The sequence below is a fragment of the Musa acuminata genome, chromosome BXJ2-11, assembly GCF_036884655.1.
Source record: "Musa acuminata AAA Group cultivar baxijiao chromosome BXJ2-11, Cavendish_Baxijiao_AAA, whole genome shotgun sequence".
Lineage (NCBI taxonomy): Eukaryota > Viridiplantae > Streptophyta > Magnoliopsida > Zingiberales > Musaceae > Musa > Musa acuminata.
The window spans coordinates 10687661-10706724 of NC_088348.1; positions in this window are offsets into that span (position 1 = coordinate 10687661).

The following is a 19064-nucleotide window of genomic DNA, read 5'->3' on the forward strand; positions in this document are numbered from 1 at the left end:
TTCGTCGGAAGTCCAGACGTTCGTCGAAAGTTCTGCGGGAACCAGTCGAGAAGTCGCGGAGCTTACCAGAGAAGCTCATCGGAACTCGCCAAGAAGATCGTCGTGAAGTCCAGGAGCTTGCTAGGAGTCTGCCGGAACATTGCCGAGAGTTCGTCGAAGGTTCGCCAGAAGCTCGGCGGAAGAATTGACATAGGGATTTGTTTAGCTTAGAATATGTCTTAGGAATCGTAGTTAGCACGTAATTGGGATTGGATTTGGGCCAACCCAATTAGGGTCCAGCTAGACCCATGTAAGAACTGTGTTGGGCCCAATAAGAGGCCCAAACAGTGCTCCAAGAAGACTCACCGTTGTGGCACAATCTTCGAAACTATGTTAGGCGATGGTACCGCCAGTCTGGGTGGTTGTACCGCCCCTGGCAGGGTGCCAGGCGGTGGTACCGCCCAGCACTAGCCCCCAAGCGATGGTACCGCCAGACCTGGGCGATGGTACCGCCCAGGACCATGTCAGTCAAACTGACACTAGGCGGTGGTACCGCCCAGCGTAGGCGGTGGTACCGCCCGTGCCCGTGGAACCCGGGATGGGAAAGATTTAAACTCCAAGTTTGAATCAACTTGAAGCCTATAAATGCCCCTCTCATCCCTGGTTAAAGAACACAAGCACAGAAAGATTAAAAGAGAGAAAACGCTGCTGCAATCTCTAAAATTTACCTCCTCTAAATTCCAAGTGTTAGAATTCTGTTTAGAGAGGAGAGTGAGTGCTTGTAAGGGTTGTCTCTTAAACCCAGTAAAAGGAGAAGAGGGGTGTAAGAAGGAGTTGGTCTTCGCTTATTGAAGGAAGACCTCTAGTGGATGCCGGTGGCCTCGACGGAAGAGGAATCGGAGGAGTGGATGTAGGTCACGATTGATCGAATCACTATAAACTGTCGTCTTCTCTGGTTTGCATTTACTTTCTACTGTTTATCTTTACTGCAAACCTTTTCAATAGCTTACTGCCTTCTGTTCATTTACGAACGTGTTTCAAAGATAAGTTTCCGAAATCGGTTTTACGTCGGAAACGGTTTTATCGTACGAACGTTTTTTTTTTTTGAAGACGTGATTTTATCTGCTGCACTAATTCACCCCCCCTCTTAGTGCCCTCGATCCTAACACAAGGAACTTTAATGGATTCAAAAGAAAAACATGGTTCTTTTATGAGTATTTTTTTTTTAATTTTCTTTAATGTCTGGCTTTGAGTACAATTAGAAATGTAAATAATCACGTACATAAAACTCAATCTCTAAGATAGAAAAATGGGCGTAGAATGTATGTATGATATTTAAGTTTCTCAACATAGTGACAATATAGATATGTTTTTTATGCAAACAGATAGTGGGAGGACATAAAAATTGTCACTTAAAAGTGTTTAAAAGCTTCTTAGAACTCGTAAGGTGGAAGATACAAGCAGAAAACACCTTGACAATATGCACACAATTACCCTCAAATTTTGTTTTAGTTGACTCGAGAGTTTCAAGCATATCTTGATGTTCCATATGGAATCCAAAGAAGAAACTCGAGCATCTCTTTTCAGATAATGTTGTTCATCATAACATAAGGGAAGAGAAGTTTCTGCTGCATATCAAATGTAAAGTTCAACCCATAACAAAGACAGACTGTTACATATAGGTGTTAACAAAATAGACTCACATTATTTCATGCATAACTGCTTCTTGATCCAAACTATTGTTGCATGACTTAGAACCAAATCTTAGCCAAATTAAGAAGAAAATATGACCTGATTTTTGTCTACAGAAAATTCTTCTGTGTGCAGATATTATGCACCAAATGTTTTCAGGGAAGATGTTATTTAATACAGACAAGGCTTCTTGACTTCCTATACATAACATATTCCGCATAGTAGAGTCATGCCAAGAAAAAGGTGTAAAGGTAGTTTCTTGCACCATACTATTACGAACTTAGCTGGAATTGCCTAAGTCGTGAGGCACCCTTGCGGCAAAGTCACGGACTTAGCTGGAGTTGCCTAAGTCGTGAAGCATCCTTGCGCCAACTCTTCAGACATAGTTAGGATTGCTTTAGTCATGAGGCGCCCTTGCGACATATGCATCCGCAAAGGGTCAGCCTAGTTGCAACCTCGTACAGGTCCCGAAGGACCTGTAAAACAGAAAGTTGATTAGATTAAAAACGAGCGACGGACAAGTCCCGACATCTCACGAAGAGGGAAGCTTTACAAGCAATTCAGCGAGCACCTTGAGTGCAAGAGAGAAAAAAGAGGAAGGAGAAAACAAGGACTTTAGAAGGTAGAACGAACAGTTGCAAGTCTACAAACAACTGCTCAACGAGTGTCAGGCACGAAGGCAAGTTCTCGTCAAGTTAACGTGCGAACTTGTGAAGATTGTTCAACGCCCGATAATATATCGAAGCCCCATCCAGCCCTGTGCCACCCGCGGGGTTCTAGGAGGCTGAGATGGCTGACATTTTGCGTGCAGATACGGTCTGCAGAAAACAGGCCATGGTACACAAAAACGGAGCCATTTTGGGGTGGTTTTGCTCAATGTAGTGAGTAATCACACTGTAGCACTGCAACCTGTTCGAACATGCATTTTTACAAGCAAAAACACACAAAACCAAGGCAAAACATGCTGCCAAGCATCTGTACATGTAAGCAAAAGTGACGAACGATTCGTTGAACGAAGTTATTACGTGTGCACGACGACCGTTCGTGACATTTTACCCCACTTAAACTGTCGATGCCCTCGTCGATGCTTGTTGGTAATTGTTGATGATTGCTTCTTCATGTAGTAGGGCATCTTCAGGCTCCCAACTAGCATCGGTTCGAGGAAGCTTTCGTCACTTCACCAAGTACTCGATCTGCTTAGCTTCATTGGGTAGCTTTATGTTGCGATTCATAAAAATGGTTTCAACTCGCTTCTCGTATGAGGCTCTAGTGGGGGGTAGCCGAGTTGGAACACTTCAGGAAGCATCTAACGAGTCTGAGTGGTAGGCTTTCAAGTTACTGGCGTGAAAAATAATGTGAATTTTGAGCCACACTGGTAGCTACAACTTGTATGAGACGTTGTCCACCCTACTGATAATTGAGAAGGGTCTGTCATACTTGCGCACAAATCCTTTGTGTACTTTGTGCCTAAAAAATTTGAATGATGCTGGTTGGAGCTTCACCGACACCAAATCACCGACTTTGAACTCTTGTGGTTGCCTTCCCAAGTCTGCTTACTTCTTCATCCTTTTGGCCGCCTTCACTAAGTAAGCCCACGCAATATCCGCATTTCAGTCTCATTCTTTTGCAAAGTGATATACTGACGGACTACTCCCAATATACCCGATAGCCAAGGTGTGAGGAGTCGACGGTTATTGTCTTGTAATGATCTCGAAGGGGCTCTTGTTGGACGCAGAGCTCCGCTACAAGTTGTAGGAGAATTGGGTTATGTCCAACAGCTTCAATCAATCTCGTTGGTTGGCACTCACGTAGTACCGAAGATATTACTCAAGGAGCGAGTTTATGTTAGAACCCTTGCAGATTCTAAACTTGGGGTTGATCTCTTTAGGGGATCGGCCTCCTTGGAACTCTATAGGGGTTCCTCCCTCCAAGTTGCTGCTCAAAGGCTGCAGAAAAGATTCATCTATTGCTTAAGAAAAGAGAAGGAATACATGACTATTTATAGGGCTTCTAAACCCTAACTCCTAATATGACTCATACTTAAGACTCTTACTTCTAACCAACTCTTAATATGACTCCTACTCAAGACTCCTATTCCCTTACAACTCCTAATTCTCTATAAGAAAAAACCTCCTACATGAATGCCCCTCTCAATTAGGACTCTCCTAGCTAGAGTCCTAACAGAATGTCCCTCTCAATTAGGACTCTCCTAGCTAGAGTCCTAACAGTTTTACATGAATGTCCCTCTCAATTAGGACTCTCCAAGCTAGAGTCCTAACAGACCCGCCCTCTTCAAATCAGCCTTGTCCTCGAGGCTGATGATTCGTGAATTCTGAGAATTTAATCTTCAAGTCGTCATAGTTCTCCCAAGTGGCATCTTCTATTGGTAGGTTCGCCCACTGTATTAGCACTTTATTAGTGGGTCGTCATCGTCGAGTCACGATCCGTCGATCAATAATGGCACTTGGCTGGGTCTGGAGTTCTCTTTGGGTAGTCATATTTGGTGGGTGGCTTTGGGCTGTCTCCAAGCACCTATTTAAAACTTCCATCTGGCTGTTGGTTTGTGGGTGATATGTCGTACTCTTTTTCAATTTAGTACCCTACATATGGAATAACTTTGTCCAAAATCTGCTCTTGAAGATGCAAGTAGAATTTGTCACAAGCACAATGCGTCCCTTATAGCATAATTCTTTTGAGTCCCGATTGTAATGAGCCACGGAGCTTGGTGCTTCCTCTAATTTTTCTTTTTTTTTATCTTACTGGTCTCCGAATCTTCCTGCCATTCCATCTTAATATCCTCATGGAAGTCGTTGGTTGGAAGTAAAACGACCGAAAATTTAGCTTGCTCAGGTAGGTACGAAAGCGCATCTACAACAACATTCTCTTTCCACCTTTTGTAAGTTATTTCATAATCAAATCCAAGAAGTTTTGTTACCCATTTTTGCTGCTCGGGGGAAGATATCTTCTGCTCCAAGAGATATTTTAGGCTTTTATGGTCGGTCTTGATTTGAAAGTATCGCCTGATCAAGTACGATCTCCACCTCGTTGCTGCGCGCACAATGGCGAGCATCTCCTTATCATATGTTGACTTATTTTGATAGGAGGGAGATAATGTCTTGCTAGTGTATGCGAGTGGTCGACTATCTTGCATGAGAATGGCTCCAATTCTGACTCCAGATGTGTCGGCCTCAATAATGAAGGGTCGGTTGAAATCTAGTAGTGTTAGCACCGGCGTCGTCGTCATGGCTGCCTTAAGTTTGTCGAAGGCAGCGGAGGCTCTGTCCAACCATTGGAAGACATCTTTTTCTAGTAAGGAAGTAAGTGGTGCACTGATCTTTCCATAGTTTTTCACGAACTTGCGGTAGTAGCCTGTTAAACCCAGAAAGCCATGTAGCAATTTTATGTTTCTCGGGGTCGACCAGTTTTGCATTACTTTAATTTTTAAAGGGTCCACCATCACACCTTCCTCTGATATGATATGCCCAAGATATCCCACCTTTTGTTAAAGAAAGTAAAAATTCGTAGTGGCCGTTGTGTGTTCGAAAGGCGGTTTTCGGTATGACTTCTTCGTACACTCGTATTTGATAATATCCGGATCGAAGGTCCAGCTTTGTGAAGATTTGTGCTCCCTTTCATCTAGCAATTCATCTGCTATTGGAATAAGGTATTTGTTCTTGATGGTTATGCCATTGAGAGCTCGGTAATCAACGCATATTCGCCATGTTCCGTCCTTCTTGTGTACAAGTAGCACCGGTGAAAAGTAGAAGTTGCAACTTGGCCGAATTACTCCTGTTTCAAGCATCTCTTTTAAAATCCTTTCTATTTCATCATTTTGGAGATGTGGATACCAATATGGCTGAGTATTTGCTAGAGATTTGACTGGAAAAATCATTATACAATGATCATACCGATGAGTAAGAGGTATGTTGTGCGGCTCGTCAAATATATCTGAAAATTCAGCAAGCAAAGGAAATAGGTTTGGATCTTCAAATTCTATTGGCTCTCCTTTAATTTGCTGCTCAAGTTTTACCAAAAAGCCCCTGCATGCTTTATGCAAAACCTTCTCCATTTGTTGTGTGCAAATCATCGTTACGTCGCCCTCACGTTTCCCATGTAGTATCACCTGTTTCTCCTTACTATAAAATTTTATAAATAGTTGCATAAAATTCCAAGAAATATCACATAATGTCATCAACCATTTAATTCTGAGTATGGCCTCATAATCATCAAGAGGGAGGAGGAAGAAATCTGCAATTATCTCTTGGTCCTGCAGCAACAGTTTCACATGCGGGCACCTATGATCACACTTCAAAATCCGTCCGTTGGCGACCTTAACGACAAACCTGCTGCAATTCTCAATAGGTAAGTTCATATGGACAGCAACCTTACTGTTTAGGAAGTTATTAGTGCTGCGCGTCTCGATGAGAACAGTGATCGGTTGTTGTTTGAGAAGGCCTCCAACTTTCATCGTTTGTAGGTTTGAGTAGCCAGCTAGTGTATGTATCATAACTTCGGTCGGTTGTGGCTCTTCTTCTGCATCTTTTTCTTCATGTTCAAGGCTCTCTTCTGAATGTTCAATGACCTCTTCTTCTATCGGTTCAATCATAAGAAGTCCTCCTTTACTACAACGATGCTCACGGCTCCACGGCTCGTCACAATGCCAATATAACCCCTTCGCATATCGCTCCCGAAGCTCTTCTCCTGTTAACCTCTTTGGTGCAGGGACTTGGTCGACGGTAGGGGGGGCTGAGAGCTTCAATATTACTAGTTGAGGAGCGACCCTAGTCCTCCGAGCTTCATGGTTCAATTGCTCCTCTTGATGTCGTGCGAAAGAGATGGCTACCATAAGCGTGTACGGTTGTCGCGCTTTAACTTCTCCTCGGATCACCGGCTTCAAGCCCTCAATGAAGGTCCTCAACAGCTGTTTTTGAGACCAATCATGATTTTGATTAGATAACCTTTCAAACCTAGTTTGGTACTCCTGAATGGTGGAGGTTTGTCGGATCTTTGCTAGTTGTTCGTCAATATTCTCGTAATCGGTTGGTCTGAAGCGGATCAGCAGTCCTTCTTTGAATTGTTGCCATGAAAGGACTCCATAAGTATGTTCAAACTGTTCAAACCACTGTATAGCATCCCCTTCAAGATGTATAGCTGCAATTTTCACCATAGATGCATCTGCGATTTTGTGGTACCGAAAATATCGCTCCGCGCGTGAGATCCAACCAATCGGGTCTCCTTCCCATCTAGGGAAGTCCACTCTCATGCATGGATAGTTGGGGTCGATCATAGAGCCTCCCCTCCCTTGGAAGTCATCTCTTCGAGTTTGGTGCGATTGGGCATAGCTCTCTCCTTGATATGATTTCTTCGGGCTTAGTGGTCGGCCCAATCTGAGTTCGGTAAAGAGCGTCCGAATCTTATCCTCCATTCGCGCCTCCAAGGCTTCGAATTTAGTAATGATTGCCTCCTTAGATGCCATAGTATATGCCCCCAAATCTATAATGTTAAGATATCTCTTTTGTTGTTAGGTTAAAGGCATGTATAGGTTGAGAGAAGTGATGGTCGAAAGGGTTGGTGGATTGGTGGATGTAGGCTGCGGTTTAGGCTTGTTTTGTGGCTATTTTGGGTACAATTTGAGGGTGTGGTTTGGTGGAGTTTTAGGGCTGTAGATGAAAGTTTTGGATCTGTGGTAGATGGTAGCAAAGGTTTGATAGAAATAAGTGGAAGTTGCAGCAAGTATGTGCTGTCTTGTAAGAGTAGAATTATCGTCGAAGAAACAACGATTTCTCGACGTAATTTCCAACAAAAACTTGAGAGAATTGAGGAGGGAATTGATAGAAAAATTACAGTTTATATGACAGCAAGGATATCTAATTTAATCAAGAAAATTTCGACAGTATAACAGCAAGGAAATTGGTGCAAGTTGCGCTTGCAGAATTCTCATCGAGAAATTTCAGCGGGCTACGAAGAAAATTTACAGCAACACAAAATCGTTTTTTGAGATGAATTTCTTGATAGATCAATCTTAGATGGAAGCCAAGATGATCTATAAAGTGTATAAGAAATTTCATTCAAAAAAGATTGCAAATAGATGTGTTAAGGCAATAATATGCGGCTGAAATTTTCTGCAGCATAGATTTTCAAGTGCAGCAGATTGGACATAAAAGATCAATAGTTTATATTGAGAATTTTTCGATGAAACCAAGGGGAAATCCACTGTTAGGAAGTGTCAAAGATGTCATAAAAAATTTGTAGAAATTTGGATAGAAACAACATAGTTTCAAGATCAAACAAACAGTGCTATGCGGCTGAAATTTTACAATGTAGATTTTCAAGTATAGCAGAGTAGACGTAAAATATCAATGGTTTATATTGAGAATTTTTTGACAAAACCAAAGGGAAATCTGTTGTTAGGAAGAGTCAAAGATGTCATAAAAATTTCATAGAAATTTGGATAGAAAAAGCATAATAGCAAGATCAAACAGATGGTACTATGCGGTTGGAATTCTGCAATGTGTCTTTCGTCGTAGATATGAAAACTTTGTGACGAAAGGTTTATGGAGCAATATAGGAACAGTTTTTTTTTTTGGATTTTCAAATAAGGATAACTAAATTGCAGCAGCAGTAAGGTAGGAAACCAGAACCTGTTGCAATTCACGGGGAGATCAAAGGATGATCCGCGGTGGTGGAGATGATGGCGGAATTCGGCAACGATCTTTTAAGCAATTGTGGGAATTGCTTTGGGCGGTTGTGGAGGGTTGATGGATGGCAGTGGAAGGGCAGCGAGATGCCAAGAATGCTGCTCTAATACTAGGTGTTAGAACCCTTGCAGATTCTAAACTTGGGGTTGATCTCTTTAGGGGATCGGCCTCCTTGGAACTCTATAGGGGTTCCTCCCTCCAAGTTGCTGCTCAAAGGCTGTAGAAAAGATTCATCTATTGCTTAAGAAAAGAGAAGGAATACATGGTTATTTATAGGGCTTCTAAACCCTAACTCCTAATAGGACTCCTACTTAAGACTCTTACTTCTAACCAACTCATAATAGGACTCCTACTCAAGACTCATATTCCCTTACAACTCCTAATTCTTCTATAAGAAAAAACCTCCTACATGAATGCCCCTCTCAATTAGGACTCTCCTAGCTAGAGTCCTAACAGAATGTCCCTCTCAATTAGGACTCTCCTAGCTAGAGTCCTAACAGTTTTACATGAATGTCCCTCTCAATTAGGACTCTCCAAGCTAGAGTCCTAACAGTTTATCCTTTTGGTTTGGCCATCCGTCTAGGGGTAGAGGCTTGTGGAGAAGTATAACTTAGACCCCAACAATTTAAATAGCTCGGTCTAGAATCGCCCCAGGAAATGAGCGTCTCAATCACTGATGATATTATACAGGACTCCCCAATACTTCACCACATTCTTCATCATCAACTTGGCCGCCTGCTCTACTGAATAGTGTAGGGGTGCAACAATGAAAGTTGCATACTTTGAAAATCAATCAACCACCACAAATATCGATCCTAGTCCCCCTACTGCCGATAAGCTTGATATAAAGTCCAAGGAAATGTTCTCCCACAACCTTTCTAGTATGGGCAACAGCTACAAAAGTCTTATCGGCTTTCGTTGCTCCACCTTATCTTGTTGGCAAGTAAGGCACGTTCGAATGTATTCCTCCACATCAGTCCCCATCTTTGACCAGTAGAAGGCCCTCTCCACAAGGGCCAATGTTCGATGAATGCCCGGATGTCCTGCCTAAAGGTAACCGAACATCATGGTTGGTCGAGTCTCTCGAGACTATAGTGATTCAGAGACCGAACAGGATGAGAATCATAAGGAATTGTGATCGGCAAGAGTTGCCTACCTTTCGGGCTTAGTGTGATTGGTCGAGTCCCTCGATGTTACACTAAGAAGCTGATTGGATCCCGATCCCCACTAGAAGTCTGCCGGAGACTTCCGTTTCACGTGCTAAGGGTGTCGCGTGACTTAATAGTAAAATAGTGAGAGCATATTAAGATAAAAGTTCATATCTTGATTATTTATTTTTTATAAAATCTGCATGTTATTTATTTCTACTGCATCTTTATTTTCAGAAAATATTGCTTTCAAATCTCTTACGTAGCATACTTGATGTCAACCGCCTCACTGGTCTAAATTATACGGATTGGCTCCGCAACTTGAGAATTGTTCTCATGGCGGAGAAAATCGCGTACATCCTTGATATAGTGATGCCTACGCCCGAGGAAGGGGCAAGCGAGGATGAGATCACTCGCTACGTGAAGCATATTGGTGACTCCACTCTTGCTCAGTGTTACATGTTGGGCTCTATGACTCCTAAGTTACAGAGATAGTATGAAATGATGGATGCTAGATCCATTCTCCTACATGTCCATAAACTGTTTAAGGCAAAGGGAAGGACTCAATGATATGAGATATCCAAGAGCCTCTTCCACTCTAGGATGACTGAGGGGATACCAGTTCAGAACCATGTCCTAAAGATGATTAAGTGGATAGAGAAACTCATAGGTCTAGGAATGGTCCTAGAGGATAACCTGTGTATGAACATTGTGCTTCAGTCCCTACCAGATTTCTTTTCACAGTTCATAATGAATTTTAATATGAGCAAACTTGAGATGACTCTCCCGGAGCTCCTCAATATTTTGAGGGAGGCATAGAGCACTATAAAAAAAAAAGAAAAGCCAGTTCTCTACACTAGTGAGACTAGAAAGAAAAGGAAAGTAGAAAAGTCCCTTAAGAAGGGCAAGGGCATACCAAGTAAAGCAAATGTTGCTAAGAAAAACCCAGCAAAGGACAAAGACCAATGCTTCCACTGTGACAAAGATGGGCACTGGAAGAGGAACTGCAAAGAATACCTTGCAGAGAGAGCGAAACAGAAGCTTAGAGAAGCTTCAGGTACATTCATGATCAGTCTCCATTTGTCAGACTCTTATAATAACACATGGGTATTGGATACCGGTAGTGCTTATCATATTTGTAATTCGTTGCAGGTTTTGGCAAAACCTAGGAGATTGGTGAGAGGTGAGATGGACATCAAGATAGGCAATAGAGCAAAAGTTGTTGTAGTAGCTGTTGGTGAGGTCGCACTATATCTACCTAGTGGAGCTATTATTGCATTAGATGCATGTTATTTTATTCCTATTGAATCCTGGATTTTGATGATGAAACCAATTAATAAGTGTTTATGATTTAATCTATGTTTTGAGTGACGTAGGGTGCTTCGATCAGAGAGAGACAATTAAAGCAAGAAGAATCATGTTGGGCCGGAGAAACATGTCAGAAGATTAAACGACAGGCCGGAAGATCAATCACCATATCGACAGAAGGCTTTGGGCCATGGTTTTAGGCATCGGGCCAATAAGAGTGGATATTGCACCAAGGATATCAAAGTTGCGGAGGTCAACTGGCTGATTGGGCAATAGGCCGCAAGAGAGGATGATGCGCCGAAAAATCGAACGAAGCGTCGATAGACCAATGATATGCCAGACAACATGATTCATGCTTAGTAATAATTGTCTAAATCGAAATGTGTTTTTATATGTGCAGGATTAACTATGATAGTAAGGCATAAAGCAAAATGAAGTCCTAGAGTCAAGAACGCAATTTCGTTAGGAGTTCGAGAGTTTGTCGGAAGTCCGGACGTTCGTCGGAAGTTCTGCCAGAATTGACCAAGAAGTCTTGGAGTTTACCAAAGCAGCTCATCAGAACTCACTAAGAAGATCGTCATGAAGTCTAGGACCTTGCCGGGAGTCCGTTGGAACATTGCCGAGAGATCGTCGGAAGTTCGCTGGAATATTATCGGAAGCTCGCCGAAAGAAACCGGACTTATCTTGCTTATAATGTCTTAGGAATCGTAGTTAGCACATAATTAGAGTTGAGATTAGGAGGTAATCCCATCAACTTTGTTAGGTGCCAACTGGGCCCGAACTTCGGTTGGTTTAGGCTGGATTCAAGGCCCAACCAGGGTGCTGAAACCCTGGCCGACGGTGGCACTGCCTAGGGAACAACACCCCAAGAAATCTGGGCGGTGGTACCACCTAAGCTAGATGGTGGTACCATCGAAAGTAATGCTGCCAGCGGTGGTACCGCCCCTGTTCGACGGTGGTACCTCCTAGTGGCAAATCCTGTAGCGGTAGTACCGCCCAGGAATTACGGTGGTACCGCCAGTACCCAAGAAACCTAGGATGAGACCTTTTAGGCTCCAAAGTTGAATCAACTTGAAGCCTATAAATACCCCTCTCATTCCTGGTTAACTAAAACAAGCACAGAGATTTTAAAAAGGAAAAAACGCTGTTGTAATCTCTTGTGAGAATCCTCCTCTAGTCTAAGTATTAGAATAGATTGAAAGAGGAGTGAGTGCTTGTAAAGGTTGTCTCCTAAACCTGTAAAAAGGAGAAGAGGGGTGTAAGAAGGAGGTTGATCTTTGCCTATTAAAGGAAGATCAATAGTGGATGTCGGTGGCCTCGACGAAAAAGGAATCGGCGGAGTGGATGTAGGTCATGATGACCGAACCACTATAAAAATCCAATTTGCCTTTTTGTTTGTGTAATTTATCTTACTACCAACCTTCTTTCTTGCTTACTGCTTTTAATATGTTTACGAATATGCTTTCAAGTTGAGCAAGTTTCCGAAATTAGTTTTATCAAACGAAACGAAAGAAATTTTCAGAACCGACGTGATTTTACCATTGCACTAATTTACCCCCGCCTCTTAGTGCCAACTTGTTCCTAATAGTTGGTATCAGAGTCTCGTATTTCTCATTTGGTTTAACACCCAAGAGAAATAACTTTTTCGGCTTTCAAGAAGGTCACTCATTCATTCTCCCTTGTTCAATGGTACGGACTACACATATTGGAAAACTCAAATGAGAGTTTTCTTGCTTTCCTTGGATTTAAATTTATGGAATATTGTTAAAAATGATTTTCGAAGGTCTTCTCTTCCAATGAACCATTGGAATGATTTGGAGAGGAAGACTTTTTCCTTAAATGCTAGAGCTATGAACGCTCTATTTTGTACCTTAGACAAAAACGAGTTTAATCGGGTTTCTACTTGCGAAACAACTTTCGATATATGGCACACTCTCAAAATCATACACGAAGGCACTAATAGAGTAAAAGATTCTAAAATAAATCTTTTAATGCACGATTTTAAACTTTTTCGAATGAAGCCGAGCGAAACCATTGTTGATATATACACCCGTTTTACAGATGTCATTAATGGTTTAAAAGCTCTTGGCAAATGCTTTTCTAATTTTGAACTCATTAACAAGATTTTACGATCACTTTCTAAGAATTATGATTCGAAAATAACGACTATAAAAGAATCAAAAATTTTAAATACTTTTTTGATCGAAGGACTTATCGGGCCTCTAATGACCTATGAAATGACGTTCAATGCACATAAAAAACTTGAGAACCACCTTCCAAAGAATAGGAAAGATTTCAGACTAAGAACAATCAAAGACCACTTGAGCATAAGCTCAAGTGATGGTGAACTTGAACTCCTCATGAAATTTTTAAAACAAGAATCAAAAATTAAAAATGAGCTTAAAAAAAAGAAGAATGCGACTTTAGATGAATCAAGCTCATCCGAAGACGAGGAGAAAAATAAAGGCGAGGTGGCAAACTATACCTTAACGGCTTTCTACAATGAGGTAAATAACTCAAATGTAACTCCCTTAGTTTACTTTGAAATTACTTGATGTTCTTCATGAGTTGTTTTAAATTTAGCATAAAAAAATTATATAAATTTCTTTTTAAAAATTACATGTTTAATAATGTAATGAAAATGCTAAAATTGGGATCATGCTAGTAATTTTGAAATTGATAATAAAAATTACATATTTTATGTTAAAGGAATAAAATGTTAGATTTAAATCTAATAATAATCCTATATATGTTTTTCAAGATGAAATAATGTGTATTTTCGATTTTGATTGAAATCATGCTTAATGTTTTAATGATGCAATAGTGCAATAAAATATTAAATATAAATCTAATACTTGTACACTTGACAAGATTAATCATATTATTTCTCAATTTTAATTATAGATGCTATATGATTAATGAAATCAAGTTTCATGTGAAGTAATGATTTGATATCATGCTCAATAAGTTTATGTTTCGAATTTATGCATGATAATTCTTGAGATTTATGGATTATCGATTTTTATGATAATGAACGTGGCCTTTTCAGTTTTAAACTATGATATATGTTTTCATACGAAAAACTTGATCATGCTTATATGAAATCAATCACTTAAAATAAAACACATAAAAAGGAAAATATATTATCATTGGAATTAAAATGATGAATCAAATCTCTTGTTTAAAGAAGTCTTATGTTTAATGTGTTATACTTTTTTTGTCTTGATAGTTTGTATGACGAAATCTACTTTTTGATCTTAAACGATGATGCATGCTTTAACTTGGCATAAAAACTTGGGCATACTTGAGTGAAATAAATCAAATAAAAATGGGTTAAGGAAAAAAAATTTCTTAAAGAATTTCTCAATCTCTTCTTTATCGATCTTTCAAAACAAGGGGATATCAATGAATGTATGTTTGTTATTTTTTTTTAATCTCTTGAAAATGATTTTGAGTTAACGATTTGAATTTGAATGTGCTTTATCTTGATTTTTTGAGATTTATAACTTAAGATTTCTTATGCATGAATCAAGATATTGTATCATTTGATCTCTTATATTTCTTTTTACTATTTATAAAAAGAAGAGATTTGTTGAAATAAATCATGTCTTATGACATTCATGAAAAATCGAGACATTATGAATGAATCGAGTTCTCATGAGAATCTATTTACATTGTCTTCATTGAATTTTCTTAAAAAGATTTTGATGATTTTGAATAAGTTTTTACCTATATCGTGATTTTGATTCCTCAGAATTACTTGAAATTTGAATTTGAATCATAAAATTTCTTATGCATGAATTGAAATCTTTTTCCCCTATGTTTCCTTTTGTGATTTACTAAAGAGAATATCTTTTTAGGAATTCATGACTTAAAATTTCTTTTACTATTTGATCTCCTATGATTCTACTTGCTATATATTAAAAAGAAGTATTATTGAACTCATGCTCTTGGATTCTTGGAATCAAATCTTGATAATTTCCTTAATTGAATCAAGATCCCTCACTTTTTATTCTCGAATGATTTCTTGTAGTTTATTAATGAGAATATTTGTCCAAATGAATCACAATGTTTCCATGATTTTTTTTATACTCACAACTTGGGATGATTTGTTTTGAAGTTTGGAACATTGTATACATAACTTGATTTTTCTTTCATCTTTTTGAAACTCTTTTATATTCATTTAGTGTATATCTCATCACCAATTAATTTTTGATATTCTTCATGTGATGAAATGAATGACTATGTTGATGTATACAAATGAGAAGTTATGATTATGCATGGTATGATGCAATATAATTTGACATTTTGATATCATCATGATTTGAATTATTTGGAATGATGCATGCAATACTATGATTTTTTTTATGACATGAAAGTCAACAATTATCATTTTCTGAAATGATACTATATTTCAATTAAGAATGATACTTTATATTTGTCATGATATGAAGATTGATAAAAAGGGAAAAAGAATTATAATATTGTATTCTTCTCTTCTATTTGATAATGACATAGGGGGAGCAAATTTTGCTAGTTTACTAACTTGCATACTTCAAGAAGAAGCAAAAAGCTTGCTCATCTTAAAAAGATGTAAAAATCTTGCCAACTTTCAAGTGTAAAATTTGCTAGCTCACAAATTATAAGGAGAAAAACTTGCTTGCTTGCTAGCACATCTAAAGAGAAGATACAAACGTACTTCATGTAGCTTGCTTCATGTAAAACATTGTATCTTGCTAGCTTGTTATCTTATATTATTCTTCAAAAACTTGTTAGTCTTTATACTTAAAAGAGAAGTAACACTTATCAAATTGCTAGCTTGCATGTTGGAAAATAATGTAAAATTTTGCTAGCTTGCACTTTGCAAAGGAAGCAAAAATGACACTTCTCGAAAGAGAAGAAAGAGCTTGCTATCTTGAACATCATTATCTTACCTATCTTAAGAAGCAAAACTTGCAACTTGCAATAGGAAGCAAGAATCGTTAGCTTGCACACTTCAACAAGAAAGCTATCTTGCATTTGCTTTCGAAATTTTGCTAGCTTGTATGATATAGAACGTGCTATCTTACTACCTTGCATATCTACAACTTGATAGCTTGAATGTTCTAAATATGATGTAACATTTGCTAAATTTTCTAGCTTACAAATTGCATGATGATAAAACTTAATATTTTATTTTTTATGCAATGATTTGAATTTGTATGTCTAAATATTTGATAGTTGGACTTCTCTTTTTTGTTGATGACAAAGGGGGAGAAGTATGATGATGTTGTGCATAAGTTTAAGACACCATGTTGCTTGGATTTTTAAATCCAAGAGTTCTATCAATATGGCATATTGACAAGGGGAGTTTGGTTAAACTCTAAGAGTTAAGGTTAACTCCGTCATCAATTGGTTGTCATCATCAAAAAGGGAGAGATTGTTGAATCTTGGATTTTGATGATGAAACCAATTGATAAGTGTTTATGATTTAATCTATATTTTACGTGACGCAAGGTGCTTCAATCAGAGAGAGACAATTAAAGCAGGAAGAATCATGTTGGGCCGGAGAAACATGTCAGAAGATTAGATGTCGGGCCGGAGGATCGGTCGACATATCGACAGAAGGCTTCGGGCCATGGTTTCAGGCATCAGGCCAATAAGAGTGGATATTGTGCCAAGAATATCAGAGCTACGGAGGTCAACTGACCGATTGGGCAATAGGCTGCAAGAGAGGACAATATGCCGAAGAATCGGACGAAACGTCGATGGACCAATGACATGCCGGACGACATGATTCATGCTTAGTAATAATTGTCTAGATCAAAGTATGTTTTTATGTGTGCAAGATTAACTATGATAGCAAAGCATAAAGCAAGATGAAGTCCCGGAGTCAAGGACGTGATTTCGTTAGGAGTTCTAGAGTTCATCAGAAGTCCGGACGTTCATCGAAAGTTCTACCGGAATTGACCAAGAAGTCCTGGAGCTTGCCAAAGAAGCTCATTGGAACTCACTAAGAAGATCGTCGTGAAGTCCAAGAGCTTGCTGGGAGTCCGCTGGAACATTGCCGAGAGATCGTCGGAAGTTTGCCGGAAGAAACTGGACTTATCTTGTTTAGAATATGTCTTAGGAATCGTAGCTAGTACATAATTAGAATTGGAATTGGGAGGTAATCCCATCAACTCTGTTAGGGGCCAACTGGGCCCGAACTTAGGCTGGTTTGAGCCAGATTCAAGGCCCAACCAGGGTGCTAAAACCCTGGCCGACGGTGGCACTACCAGGGCCGGTGGTGGCACCGCCTAGGGAACAGCACTCCAGGAAATCTAGGCGGTGGTACTACCCAAGCTGGGTGGTGGTACTACCGACAATAATGTTGCCAGCGGTTGTACCGCCCTTTTTCGATGATGGTACCGCCTAGTGGCAGATCCTACGGTGATAGTACCGCCCAGGAACGGCAGTGGTACCGTCAGTACCCAGGAAACCTGGGATGAGACCTTTTTAGGCTCCAAGTTTGAATCAAATTAAAGCCTATAAATACCCCTCTCATCCCTGGTTAACTAAAACAAACACAAAGGATTTAAAAAGGGAAAAACGCTATTGTAATCTCTTGTGAGAATCCTCCTCTAGTCTAAGTGTTAGAATAGTTTGAGAGGGGAGTGAGTGCTTATAAATGTTGTCTCCTAAACCTGTGAAAAGAAGAAGAGGGGTGTAAGAAAGAGGTTGATCTTTGCCTATTCGACTATGAGTCATATGCAACTTGTGTGCCTTACATTCGTGGAAAACTGACTAACTCTCCATTTAGTGGAACTAGAGAGAGAGCCACTGAGCTACTAAAACTCATATATAGTGATGTATGTGGACCCATGTCAACTCATGATATTGGTGGTTACTCCTACTTCATTACCTTTACCGATGATTTCTCAAAGTATGAATATGTGTACTTAATGAAGTAAGTCCGAGGCTTTTGAGAAATTCAGAGAGTATAAGAATGAAGTGGAGAACTAGACTGGAAAGAGTATCAAGACTCTTCGATCAGATCGATGAGGTGAGTACTTAAGTACAGAGTTTATCCAATTCCTCAATGATTATGAGATTTTATTCCAATGGACACCTCCTTATACACTTTAGCTCAATGGGGTGTCTGAAAGGAGGAATCATACACTATTAGACATGGTACGGTCCATGATGAGTTTCGCTAACCTACCCATCTCATTCTGGGGATATGCCCCAAAGACCACAACTTACCTTCTGAACAGAGTTCCAACTAAGTCGATAGTGTCTATATCATATGAGATATTGAAAGGAAAGAAGCTCAATTTTAAGGTTGTTAAGATTTGAGGCTGCCCTGCCTACGTTAAAAGACACAACCCCAATAAGTTAGAATCAAGGATGGAGTGGTGCAAGTTCGTGGGATACCCTAAGGAAACTTGTGGGTATTATTTCTATCATCTCAAGAACCCAAAGGTCTTTGTAGCCAAGAGAGCGATGTTCCTTGAGAAGGAGCACATTCTTAGCGGAGACAGTGGGAGCATAATAGAGTTGAGCGAGGTTGAAGAACCTAGCTCAAGCATCACTCTACAGCCCGAGTCTATTCAGGTGTCTAAAACACAAGTTTCAACTTTACGCAGGTCCGGTAGAGTATCTCATCCTCCTGAAAAATATATAAGACATATTAGAGGAGAGGATGTTAAGGATATTGATCCTCAGACCTACGAGGAGGCTATTATGAGTATAGACTCCGGGAAGTGGTAAGAAGCTATGAATTCTTAGATGGATTCCATATACTCCAACAAGGTTTGGAACCTAGTTGATGTGCTTAAGGGTATTGTACCTATCGGTTGCAAGTGGATCTTTAAGAAAAAGATTGGAGTAGATGAAAAGGTAGAGACCTATAAAGCAAGACTAGTGGCTAAGGGGTATCATCAAAGACAAGGTGTTGACTATAACAAAACTTTCTTACTCGTAGTTATGCTAAAATCCATCTGAATTCTATTAGTTATTGTAGCACATTATAATTATGAGATCTGGCAAATGGATGTGAAAACTGCATTCCTCAATGGTAACCTCAAGGACGAGGTGTATATGATATAACCCAAGGGATTCATGTCCAAGGACTACCTAGATAAAGTGTGCAGGTTGCTTAGATCCATTTATAGACTAAAACAAGCTTCCCAAAGTTGGAACATAAGATTTGATGAGGCAATTAGATCTTATGACTTCGTTAAGAACAAAGATACGCCTTGTGTGTACAGAAAGGTAA